The sequence below is a fragment of the Choloepus didactylus genome, chromosome 6, assembly GCF_015220235.1.
Source record: "Choloepus didactylus isolate mChoDid1 chromosome 6, mChoDid1.pri, whole genome shotgun sequence".
Classification (NCBI taxonomy): domain Eukaryota; kingdom Metazoa; phylum Chordata; class Mammalia; order Pilosa; family Megalonychidae; genus Choloepus; species Choloepus didactylus.
The window spans coordinates 112068960-112082284 of NC_051312.1; the positions used below are offsets into that span (position 1 = coordinate 112068960).

The 13325-nt window shown below is 38.8% G+C and overlaps 1 protein-coding gene across 2 annotated transcripts in view; it reads right to left on the minus strand.

The window, feature by feature from the left end:
• MAML2 (mastermind like transcriptional coactivator 2) overlaps positions 1-13325 on the minus strand; it is a 369681-nt gene that overhangs the window by 228171 nt on the left and 128185 nt on the right. The gene's annotated exons all lie outside the window — the stretch shown is intronic.

The window sequence follows — 13325 nt, forward strand, 5'->3', positions numbered from 1 at the left end:
AAGAAAGAAAGAATAGGACACTCAGATAACTTATAAATAACTCATTAACCCAGAAACATGAAAGGGTCAGCAATATGAGCATTCTTCCTGAAATAACGGAGCAGAGAGAGCTCTCAAAAAAAAAAAAACAAAACAAGTTTCCCAAAGAGTTGAGGCAGGGTAGTAATGTTAAGCAACATAGCCTGAATTCCTGCTGGCACACTGCTTGATAGTTTAATAAGTATTTGTTGGCAAACGAACTTAAGTAAGATGCTTCACCAAGAGGGGTCTCAGTTTCCTCAGCTTCTAGTTAGTGGGAGTGAGTGACATGAATTCTATAAGCCTTTGCCACCCAACCATACCAAAAGCCCATTTCATCCTTGGAGCTATCCTATGACATTGGGACTCCTTTGACCCATTTTACAGATGAGGTAACCAAGGTGCAGAAAGTTTAGGAAACGTGCTAAACAGGTGATGAGTAGCAAAGCTAGGTTCAAACTCAGGACTTCCTGACCATAAAGTCCCTGCTTTGCTTACCATTGCAAACTTCCAAAGTACATTTCCTTTTCCTTAAATGTGAGGCTGTGAGGAAAGCTGGATAGGTATTATTACCTCCATCACAGGTAAAGATGTTCAGGATTTGCCTGCAAGCACACAGCCAGTAATGGGGAGCCCTAGAATCCAGGTCTCCTGGTTCCACACTATTTTATGGTCTTTTAAAGGTCAGTAAGTATATTACATTAGCAAACACTATGTTTCAGATCAAAATTAATGCCTTGGAAAGAAACTACAATTACTCTTAAAATTTTAAAGAATATCTTTTATTTCTATAAATTATAGCACCATGGAAATTAATCATCTGAGATTCTGCCTTAAGAAGTGTAGATAGCAGTTTAAGCATAACCCTCAAAAAGGTAGCAGTTTTTCCTCCATCATCTTATTAGTTAATCTTCCTGGGAACAGGCTGATATTTACTCATCCCCAGAGAGCACTGAATTGTCTGGACTCCAAAAGATACCAAGGATAAGGTTTTAAGTTCCCCACCATTAGTCATCACATGGAGAAAAGTGACAAGAGTTCTTTACAGATGCACTTCTTTTTCTTTGCCCTAAAAATGACAGTTGAAACAACATTCAATGGGTTTAAATTAGGAAAAGTCAGTAAAGAATGACCTCCCTTCCTCACAAGTGATCAGTCCCAGTTCCCTGGGTAGGATGTGAAATACTTTGCCGTCTCCAGACAACAGGATCAGATAGGCCAACAATGCATTTGAGAGCTTTGCAAAGAACAGTTAGACAAAATAGATCAGGTTAAAGTGGACACAGATGCCCAACAGCAAATTTTAATTATTTTCATTCTCAGTCTTGGAACAAAGAGACAATTGTAAGACACACACACACACACACACACACACACACATAATATATTATTTACATATATAAAAACAGAAAGGTATTTCTTCTTCTTTTTGTTTATGTGATCCATTATTGATGCCCAGAATTACTATGGAATATAATACATATGCAGCCTGAGTAGCTGAATAATAAAGAGTGAATCCTGCCTTAGCACCTGGAAAAGGCATAATTCCAGCATAGATCTCATGGGGCCATGCCCAGGTGTTTCTGGTAATCTGATGTCATGGATAAAACAGATTTTTGAGTCAAAAAATTCTAGATTCAAATCCCAGCACTTCCATTTATAACCATGTAGACCCTACTAGACAAGTTACTTAGTTTTCAGAGCTTTGGTTTTTAAAGAGTGTACAATGGAGGAAAGAGCACTGATTTTTTAGGATTCTGATAAGGACTAAATGTGATAAGGAATGTAAGCACTCTGACACCATTAGTTGCCATCTTCCTCTATGGTTTCCTATTCTTTCTGAGAATGTACACAACAAAATAGGAAACAGTTGCGAAGGCTGGTAAGCCATGAACTCTATTCCAAGGCAGAAGGTTTAAATAACCAAGAAAACTCCAGTAACTGTTGATCTGGTTATCTTCCAGATGACAAATGCTCATAGTCATGGAGAACACAGTGTACACTTGCTTCTAGGTCCTTGGCCAAGTTTTCCATCTCTAGCAGCAGTGGTTGTCTACCCACACTACATTCTAAAGGAAGCAATATTTTGGGACAACCTGTCAAATAGCCAATGTGTGCTGAAAGCTATAGAAACTCGCCTTCCCATGCTTTTCCCTTTCTTGGGAAATGAGATTCTAAACTCAGGTCCAATTAGGAAGTGCAGAACTGAAGATTAAGAAAGAATCATGTGCCTTTGGAAACTTGTTCTGTGGCTCAGTCTCTAGTTAATCCTGAGTGGTTGAGCTTGGGTTGACTTATTCCTTCACCTTTGCTTCAAAAATTGAACAGAACTAGTCCACATGAGACATGCCTCTGTGTGCCCTTTTCTTGTACCAGAAGCAAGGAAAATCTGCTTAAGGAACTGCTTCTTGTAGCTCATGAAATTATGAGTTATTTGTGTAGTAAAGCCATTTATGTTTATACAAAGTTGAAAAGAAGATAGGATGGGGATGGGAGAAATCCAACCCAGAGAATAAATGCTTTACAAGGATTATTTGCTCCCTGAAATCCTGGAGCAGTTTGATGGGCTCACAGAGACTGGGTCCCCAGCATCACCATCCTCCTAGGTAGTAAATCTTTATCTAAGCCTATGACCTCTTTGACACCAGCAGATAACACAGAACATTTCGGGTCCCAGAGTGCTCTCTCTCTTCCATTTCCTGTTTATTTTTACTTGTCTTCTTTACTTATTTCAAAGGTCCTTACTATCACCTTTTCTCACTGCTTTTGAAGGAGAAACTGGTCAGTAATTCCTCTGATGAATACACATTGTTACCCTGTCTTTAGGGATGAGGAAACTGAGGGAGGAAACGGTCAGTAGCTTGTCCAGTGCAGTGCAGAGAATTAGAGGCAGACCATGTCAGTGAGCATTTCGCTGATTCGCCCACTGAACCATGCCACCACCTGGAAGTCTACCCATGGCCCACTCCTGTCACTTCCTGCCCCGCCACCTGCTACTGCAGGGAACCCCACTGCAGCTGTCACACCCTCAGCTGCTGCAGCTTCTGCTGGTTGCTCCCTGTCTTTAATCCACATCTTCTCAGCCTTGGACTTTTTTTTTTTCCTTACCCTGCACAGTCAAATGATATTTCCAAATCCAGAAATTGAAATGCCATTGTTAGGGACAAGAAAGGCAATGAGAATATCTATCTAGCTTTAGTCCAAAGGGGGCCCCCAAATATAGCTCATAAAATTACAAAAGAAAACCAGGAAACGTTAGAGCTAAGACAAGTACTGAATCTTCTGAGGCAGCAGTACATATTCAATTTGCTAAAACATATTTAGCATCTTTACAGATCCATGAGTCCCCAGTCCATGGGAACCCCACAAAAAGTTTTTTTATTCAAGGTATTAGCAAGAGTTTAATTCCTCTTATGCTTGCCTCCTAAACCAGAGGAAGAAGATGCAAACCTGTTGTCTAGAATGAAGAATGGGGAGATTTAAATCTAGTTTTCAACCTAAACCCTACACTGCCTACATCAAATTTAACCTTCTCCATGAAACTTTCCCTGATGCTTCCCACAGTGTTTTACTCTCCCTTCTCTCAACTGTCACAATTTTCATTGCTGGTACCATTTGAATCAGTACTTTCTGATTTCAACGTTTTGGGTATGTGTAATCTCTAGCATCCTTTTTGTCTTGTATCTTCACTAAGTGTCCAGGCCAGAGGCACAATTCCAGTTATTCATTCATTAAACTAATACTTATTGACCCCTTATATATGCCATATACCATACTCCGGCCTGAAAATAAAAAGCAGAAAAAGACACGATCCTTACTCTCAAGAAGTATGGAGTCCACTGGGATAGGAAAGCAGAGAAACAACTAACTGGAATCCAAGGTTATACGTTTTCTAGTAGAGCACATGAATACAGGGTTGGGGCAACACAGTGGAGCAGCACCCTACTCCAGGTGGGATATTGGGAAGAAGAGGTTAGAGGGTGATTTTTGAATTGAGTCTTGAAGGATAAGCAGAAATTTATCAGGAAGACAAGGGACAGATGGGATTCCCACCAGAGGCAGTAGCACACGCAAACTCAAATACTCATATAAGAGGCCCTGAAGTGTTCAGAGGACTGTGGGTGTGACCCGGAGACCTGGGAATGTGGGAGCAAGAGGGTGGGGGTTTGGAATAAAAAGCCTGACCAATACATTCTAATTAAATGGATGCATAAATGCGCCCACCATAGTCACTTTACTCAGTGCTTATTACATGTTGTATCACTGTTCCTATTAAACTGTAGCAAGTATTTGCTTAGCTATTTTATAATTTGTCAATGTATGCTTCTATGTCATTGAAATACTTCCCTTGTTCCTTGTAAATGCAGTGAAGGAGAGTGAGAATGTTCACTTTCTAAAGAGTGAACACAGTCATGGGGAACACACTGTACATTTGCTTGTAAAGGAAGTATTACATGAAGTATTACACAAGTATTATTAAAATATTACACGAGTATTACTAAAGTATTATACAAGTACTGCTAAAGCATTATACAAGTGCAATGCATTGTTCACCTAAGGAACTAAAACACATTGTAGGACATGATGACTACTGCCCCTGGGTGCTGATGATGCACTTCACACAGCACTAAATGCTGCCCTGTACCCCTCCCTCTCAGGGCATGGCATGCAAACAGACTCTGAGAGACATCATATTTAAATTTGCTGCTTGGACCGAAGAGCACCATTCCTTGACCATGTTATTCTAGCATCTTCCCTCATTGCCATAACTGTGCTTTTGCTTTTACGGTTTCCTCCCTGTTTCACAGACCTAACCTTTCATTCTTCCTCTCTTTTGGAAGGTAAGAGTCTGACATGGTCAGAGAAAATTACAGGAGTGGTTGGCAAGTTTCCAGGTGATTACACAGCTGAGACTATGTCAGCCTAATGGACTGCTGTACCTTTTGATAACCACAGCCCGGTTCAGATATGTTAGGAACATAAGATTTTACTATGTAGGCACTACATTAATTTATGCATTGTTTTCTTGAATGTTCACGCTTAAAAGTACTAACCCATCGTAATTTGGTACTTCCTTGGTAAATCTTCCATGGGAAGATTAAAACAATTCTAGTGATTATAAACTATCTAGGCTTAGCAGATGCTGGTAATCTATGGGAATTGTATCCTGAAAGGATTTATGTTTAAATGTGATTTAAATTCCCCCCTCTTCAAGACTCCATTTTGCCTTTCATGTTTTGCCTTCTCTCGAAGTAAATCTCTCTTCCAAATCATTTTTCTTCTGAAATAATCACAGACAAGCTAGACATTAAATAGGTCACTTACATCTTTGCTTTATGCTTTTGGTATTTGTGTATTAATTTCGAGATGTTTTGAAAAATGCACCAGAACAGAAATGTTCGAGTGTGCCTTTTGAATTTTTCCACAGCAGTGTCAGTGACAGAAGGCAGCTGCAATACTGGCTTTAACTTGGTTTAAAGGCTGATATTTGACTCCCACTCCAAAGAGACCTAAAAACAATCATTCTTACAATTCAATCCTAAGGCGCCATGCCTCCTCAGTGAACCCCGCTTAATTGTCATGTTTAATGGGGGCATTACTTGGAAATCTAGTGTTCAGCATGTCCTTTTTTATCCTCAGGGTACACGGCATGAAATGTATTTTTATCTTGCTGCAGAAGAAGTGACTTACTTGGATCAACCCTGACTGCTATGTTTAAGGTCAGAACTTCTTGAATTGAATATTTAAGGTATAAAACTCATAGATTTTATACTGGTTCCACAAGAATTATTTTGTGGTATAACTCTTTTCCTGTTCCATTGGTTTCATGTTAAAATGGAACACATTTCATGGGGGTATGTAATACTAGCGATACTTTGTTTTTAGTGGATTTGATGTCTGCAATCAGAAAAATACTTATATATGACAGATAAATTAAAATCTCAGAACTTTCCCTACAATTCCTATCTATGTAGGGTTGCCAGATAAAATATAGGATGCCTAGTTAAATTTGAATTTCAGACAAACAACAATTTTTTTTTGTTTTTTTTTTTTTTTTTAGTATAAGTCAGTCCCATGCAATATTTGGGACATACTTGTACTAAAAAATAATTCATTCTTTATCTGAAATTCAAATTTAACCAGATCCTGTATTTTTGTTTGCTAAGTCCAGAAACCCTGTATCTGGGGGCATTTGAATTATGATCAAAATTGCATTATCTCCAGGCTATAGGTCTGCCAAATTCCTGGGGGATGGCATCTTTTTCACGGGTACTTGCAAAAATGGGGACTGTTCCAGAGGCCACTCCCGAAGGCCCCATGGAGCCATCTGGCTTGGGTCTAATGGAGCTAAACACTGGAGATTAACCAGTCCTTCTTTAAAGTATTTTAAAAACTTCAAAGTGCCAAAAAAAATTCCCTTCCCATAGTGGGCACTCAATGCATTTTTGCTGAAATCTTTAACGTTCATTAGTGCCAGTAAGATGAGTCAGAAGACAAAATAGACATCTTAAAAACTGTTCCTGTACTCTCGCTCTCAGCACACTGATTCTCCAGAAACCAGCCTCATTCAAGAGATCTTCCCTGACCATCTAGGATGTGAGTTCCCCACCGCCTCACCGCTCCAGCATTTTTTGTTGCTATCATTCATTTGGCATTTAGCATATTCTGCTTTATATTTTAACTGTCCTTTCATTTATAAATTCCCTGAGGAAAAATAAAGTAATCTCAGCATCACACTGTTATTTGGAGCCTGAGCCCAGGAGTCAGATCACTCGTGGCTTCAGATGCTGCTCTGCCCTTAATGAGCTTTGTTACCCTGGGCAAACACATTCTCTGAGTTCCAGTTAATTATTTTTATCCCTCAGTAAAATGGGGTTAATAATACTTCATAGTGTTGTATTAAATGAGTGAGGTATATGCAGTGTTAACTTTTAGTAAATGCTTAATAAATGGTGGTGGGTAGTTATTATCATTGTCATTATATTATTAGTATCTTCTTTTAATCCCCCAAAATGTCCATTGTATATCTCGACCCAAGTACTCTGACTGACGTGCCCAAGAATTGGCAGTGACTCCAAAATTCCAGCTGCCTGTATAGTGAACAGCGCTACCTGTGAAGGAATGAGTGGCTCTCCTTCCTGCTTCCAGGCAAACGTCATGCTTGTCTCTCTTTATTTCTCCGTACTCCTGCAAAGCTACAAATTTAAATCCCTGCATTGTGCTCCATTTGGGATTATGTGAGAAGGCAGGAAAACCTTAGCTGTCTTAGAGATTTGTTTCCTGAGTGGTACCGGACACGGTGAGCCCTCCTGGGACTCAGAGTCACCACACATTTCCTGTCTTGCTCTTTATTGACTATTTGCTGCCTCTTTATTTTTCTCCCAGTCATCAGTAAGGAAATTGCATAACTCAAGAGCTGAGGGGGAGCTTCTTTACTGCAACCTGAAGTCATACTATCTTTTCCCCCCTTATTGTAACTTTTTTAAAAAGTCTATGGAAAGTGCTCTTCTGAATGCAAAATGATTTCTTGGTATCCTGGAGTATGTGTGACATTGGGTTTTTAACATTTTATTTCTGATTATATTACAATCCATAGAGTAACTTGGAGAATAGTATGATTTTCTTAATATTGGGACATGTTAACAAAATACAGGTTTCAACAACACCCCCCCCTGAATCTGGGTGGCTTTCCCCAAAAGCCAAATTCAAAATCCTGTACTTAAAAAATGAAAAAAAAATGCTGCCTCAAATTGAAAGGAGTATGCCATTTGAGGTCATTCATTCATCTGCAAAACATCCTGCAAAACTGCAACCTCTTTGAAGGCTCTGGTTGTAACAAATCCATTTGTTTTTTAATTAGGGCCCAGCTTCTTTTTCATAACAGGTATTCAGTAAACATTGGTTGAGCCAATTAATGAACAAACATTTATTCAACAAGTACTTATTGAGCACTTAGGAGATGCACTGCCCTATAATGCGTTCAAAGCATAGTGTCACTATCTATCACTATGATCATTAATAAATACTGATTTCAGTTTATACTGCAGACACCCAGCAACCCAGTGACATAAACTATGGGTGTCTGGGTGAGAGAGTTCACAGTTTCAGTTCAGACCTAATAATAATGAACTTACCATTCTTATTGCTACCCACAGAGAACAACAGTTTCCCAAGTTCCCACTTATGCCGTTTTTATTGACTAATAACTTTAAAGTCATTTCAAATTCAACAAACTTCAGAAACAGCCCTAGGCCTTTCCTTCTCAAGCATCCAAGTTGGCCTCACGAGCAAAATCCCAATCCTACAGCCTTCAGTCCTGATCCATCTGTTCTGTATCCCCTGTCATTTTGGGAACAGTGTAACACTGTAGGGGCCAGACTGCACCCGAGGTTAGAGACCCACCTTTAAAATTATTACTCTGGGGAAAGCAGGAAATATTGTTTCAATTATAAGGATAAAACATGGACAACCATGAACCACTTAAGAAGTTGCATAGTAGTTGTCTTCAACCACAAAACCAAAAATCACAATTTAGCTGTTTGCTTCTGCCAGTACAGGGGAGATCTGAGTGGCAGTTCTGTCAAGCTATTTTTTTTTTTTTAATGTTCTTTGGTCCTGATTTTTCAATGGAAGATTTCTAAAATCTCAGTATTTCAGCATTAATAGAAAACAGCTAGATTTTGCCACATTTGCAGATGTACACAGAAGAGGCAGATCAGAACATACGACTTGTACAGCAGGAGGCAGTGGACTTGTCCAGAACTGATCTTCAGGTGTTTCTGCTCTCAACTGGTTTTCATTCCCTATTTCCAATACATCATTCCCTTGTGTTTCACCTCATTTCCTCCCTGTTTCCGTCTCCACTTTGTCACACATTCATCTGGACTCTTGTAATCTTTCATTTTCTCCTGGTGGAATCTGGTGACTTTATTAAAACCAGACTATTTCACAATGGGAGAGGGTTTGCAGGTAAAGCCTTCTTGCTGGCAGCCTCTCCCTGCAACCCCCACCCCACCCACCAACTCAACCCTGCATGTAATCCTGCTGCTGCAAACTGAAGAGGGCTCAGACACTTACAAATGGTGCTCAGGAACAGTATTTCCCTTGGAGCCTAGGTCTTGTGCTTTACGGGGCCATGCGTCTCACCAACACACACAAAATACACCTATTAAAGGAGACATGGTATTCTGGGATTTGTGCTCGGCGCTGTGCAACATCACCAGTCACCCTCACCCTCTGCTCCTGTGAGTAGCTCCATTCAGGCTCTCGGGGGGGTGCTTCTCCGATATCTCTGTGTCTTAGAAGCCAAAGGTGGCTACATCCTGAGGCTGGGAAGGACTCTTCTGGATCATGATGTTGGCGATGTCAGAGAAGGACACTTCTTTGGAGGACAGGAAGGATTTGAACAGCAGAAGCACTTAGGTAAGCAAAAGACAAATTATTTAACTTGTCAAGTCTCTCCTCTCAGCATGAATGCAAAGGATAATAAGGGACCATTTCCTAGTAGAGCCGAGCTTCCGCTTTGCTGCTTCTTTTTCATCCTCTTATTCATGGTTCCAGAAGTACTCATCTATTAGCATGATATTCCCAACAGGTGCACATTGTGGCAGAAGAACATCCTGTAATATTAAAAACTCCTATTGCTCCTGAAATTAAGTATATATGGGACTAGAAGTGACCTGTGTGATACAGATCCTTTGGCAATTAGATCAACATTGAGTGCCAGAATTGTCAATGGTTTTATCTTTATAAAAATGTTTAATAAAATTTAAATTAAATGTTTAGAAATAAAATTTCAGTTTCATTTATATACTTATTTAAATTTTACATCATTATGCTTTGAATTTGCCTTTTTAGCTGAGTTAATAAAAATAACTTTTGAGGACATGAAATTGTTTTAATTTCTTTCATGTTTATGTTTAATTTATATTTTTGATGAAAATATATTCAAATCGTGTACACTTTGAAAAAAATTACATCTAATTTTTAAATTTAAGTCATTACTGTCAGAATACAAATTATCTGAGAATTTTGGTTAAACAGCATAATTAGTGATTCTGCAGAAATGAGGCAAAATCAATTTTATGGACTAATTAAAAGTTTAATAATTATGTATGTGTTAATTTTATTACCCTTAGAAACATTACCAACCCCTAAACAGAATACTCAGATATGTGTAATAATAATTAAATCCAGTCATCTTGCATATTCTGTTGACTTCTGGTCCTATAAGAACCATAACTCTCTCTATATTTTTCAGTTTTGCCATTATGACATATATTTGCCAAGGCAGGAAGACAGGCCATGTTTTATTTAACCATTTGTTAGCTTGATTTATAACTTTTTAATATTTAGACATATGGTATGTAGGACTCCATTTGTCTTGTCCTGTGCCCTGCAAATAGCAGGCCTGCTCAGGAATTTTATTCTTTTAGAAACTCATAATAATATTGTTCTTCTGAACTACTTCCTTATGGTGATTGTCTTAGGTGCAACCAGGACTGGATTCTTCCCTAGCAAACTACTGAACTCTCTCAATAGATAGATTGGTTTATAGATAGGGAAAAAAGAGTAAGAAACAAGAATCCTGAATTTTTGACTCCTATATGTAGTTTCCTAAATAATTTTTCAACAGTCTATATGTATTCTTCAATATTCTACCATATTTTACCCATAATATAGGAGAGAATTACATATTTGTGTTAAAAAACATGGAGCTTTGAAAAAACAAAACAAAGTTTAAAAAACCAACACGGAGTTTGGCGTCAAACAACCCAAGATCCGAATGGCAACTCCATCACTCACTAGCAGGGTAATTTATTTCAACCATTGAAGCCTCAGTTTCTTTATCAGTAAGATGGTGATGAAAACACCTACATCCATAAGACTGCAGTGAGGACTAGAGATAATACCTGTGAAATGTTTAGCAGATAGTAAATACAGAATAAATAGTTATTATAATTTTCCACATTTTTAAATTCTTAAGGCACCGAACTGTGCATTCATTCAATAACTCCCATGTTCAAAATCCTTTGCTAGTTCTCCACCGCCTAGAATGTACCTTTTCATGGCATCCAAGCTGTTTCAAGATATCCTTCCAAGGTTAAATTCCAGCATTCTCCCCAACCCCAGGAACATTCTCCTGGGATACCAATACTTCCCCACCTCCAGCTTTACTAACCACAACACCATGGATTTGGATGGCCCCTCATCCTCCAAGGCCCAGCTCAACTGACACGTCTTCCAAAAGTTTTCTTAACTTCCAATTTTAATTAACTTTCTTCTCCTTCTGTTCCCACAGCACCTTCTCTGTAGCTCTATTATAAAGCTCATTACAGTAAGCCTGGTACTATATCAAGTTCTGTGTATGTGTCCTCTGCTGCACTGCCAGCTTCTTGGGGATAGCTCGCACCTTCTCCACCTGTGCACACGTCTCTCCGCTTCCCACGGCACATGACACTGAACTTGATAGTAAGTCGATTTCATAATAGTTTTCTTTTTTAACTTGTGTTTGTTAAAATCTAATACAGAGTAAAAAAATAAAATAAATAAAACAAGATAAAGTCATTATTTGGATTTTTCAAGAATTGGTGATTCTTGTTTTCATGATTATGAGGTATGTGTGTGTGTGTGTGTGTGTGTGTGTGTGTGTGTGTGTGTGTTTTAAATGGCTTAATTATATTTTTAAATAGTTTGCTAATTTCCAGGAAAGGCACTTTGTCTACAAGTACTAATTGACAAACTGAACACTGTGATACACTGTGCACTCTAAAAAATATGCAATTTATGTAAATATATTAAAAGGATTTCAACATTTGGACATTACAGTGGTTTTAAATGTGCACAGATTCTTTGATTCTTGTCCCTTCAAAAGGTAAGACCTAACTACACTTCCCCTGAGTGCATGCTGAACTTAGTGACTCACTTCTAAGGAGGAGAATAAGGCAAAAGTGACAGTATGCAGCTTAGAAGACTAGGTCTTAAAAGGCACTGCGGCTCCTTTTTTGCTTCTATCTCAGATCACTGGGGGGAAGCCAGACTCCCTGTCATGAGGACAGTCAAGCTGCCCTGAAGAGGCCCCCATGGTGGGGAACTGAGATTTCCTGCCAACAGCCACAGAAGTGAGTTGGAAGCAGAGTCTCCACCCCTAGCCACACATTCAGACAGCTTGATTGCAACGACCCTGAGCCACAACTACCCAGTAAAGCAGCCCCCACTCAGAAGTTGCGTCAGATAATACATGTTCATTGTTTTAAGCTTCTAGGTTTTGTGGTAATTCATTATTGAGACTAAACGACTAATTCAGGTACTATAGAAACATCATGAGCATTCTCACATAGGTTTATCCTCTCATAGCCTTCTCATAGTTCTAAATTTATGATAACTCATTTCTGAAAGTAGCAAGAATCTGAGCTTGTTACCCAAAGGTGTGATCTGGAACCCACTTCTGGTTAACTGTTGTAGCCATGGCTGTCATTCATTCGGTCAATTATAAAATGATCTACCAGTAGTCAACCACTAGGCAAGCCCTTGGAAATACAAAGATTAATAAGATACAGTATGTGTTTTTAAAGCCGTCACGTTCCAGTGCTCCCTGTCATCTTATCCACCACAGACGCTACAGGGGTTGAAGACAATCTGAGGAACCCTAATAGTGAGAAAAGTTACTGAAGAACTATTTTCCATAAGGGAGAAAGAATATGGGTAGAATTCAAGAAAAGACTGGACCAATTATGATTTTAACAGGGACCCAAACAATGCCAGGCCTGACAAACAGCTTCAGGCCCTTAAACCAAAGACAGCTCTCTGAGGGGGTGACAAATGGAATTTTGTGAAATGGCCTGTCTACCTACCATCTCTCACACAGAAGAGCATCACTGTCAATCCTCAGGGATAAAAGGACAGTGACATTAATGGGACAAAAAATATTCCATTAGTAAAACATCCCCTAATTAATACTAATCTGTTCCCTGGAAAAGCTGCTTTAGAGGAAAAGATTTTTAACCCTGTATGCCAAACTGTCGAGCATTAATTTGGAAAATTTCCATTTAGTTTCAAGGAATATTAAAAAGATTCACTTAGCAAAAATTAAAAATGGATCTATTTCTTAGTTTACATAACAGATAAAGATAAGACTTTTTACAGGCAAATGTCAATTCCTAATTGATCATGTAAGTTAAAACCAACTAAGTTCTGCTTTTCTCTGAACTGACATTTACTATATATCTTTCTCTTTGTCACAGAAATGCATTTATTAAGTACCGAATTGCATGTGACCTTAGAATCTGCAACACAACAATGACAGG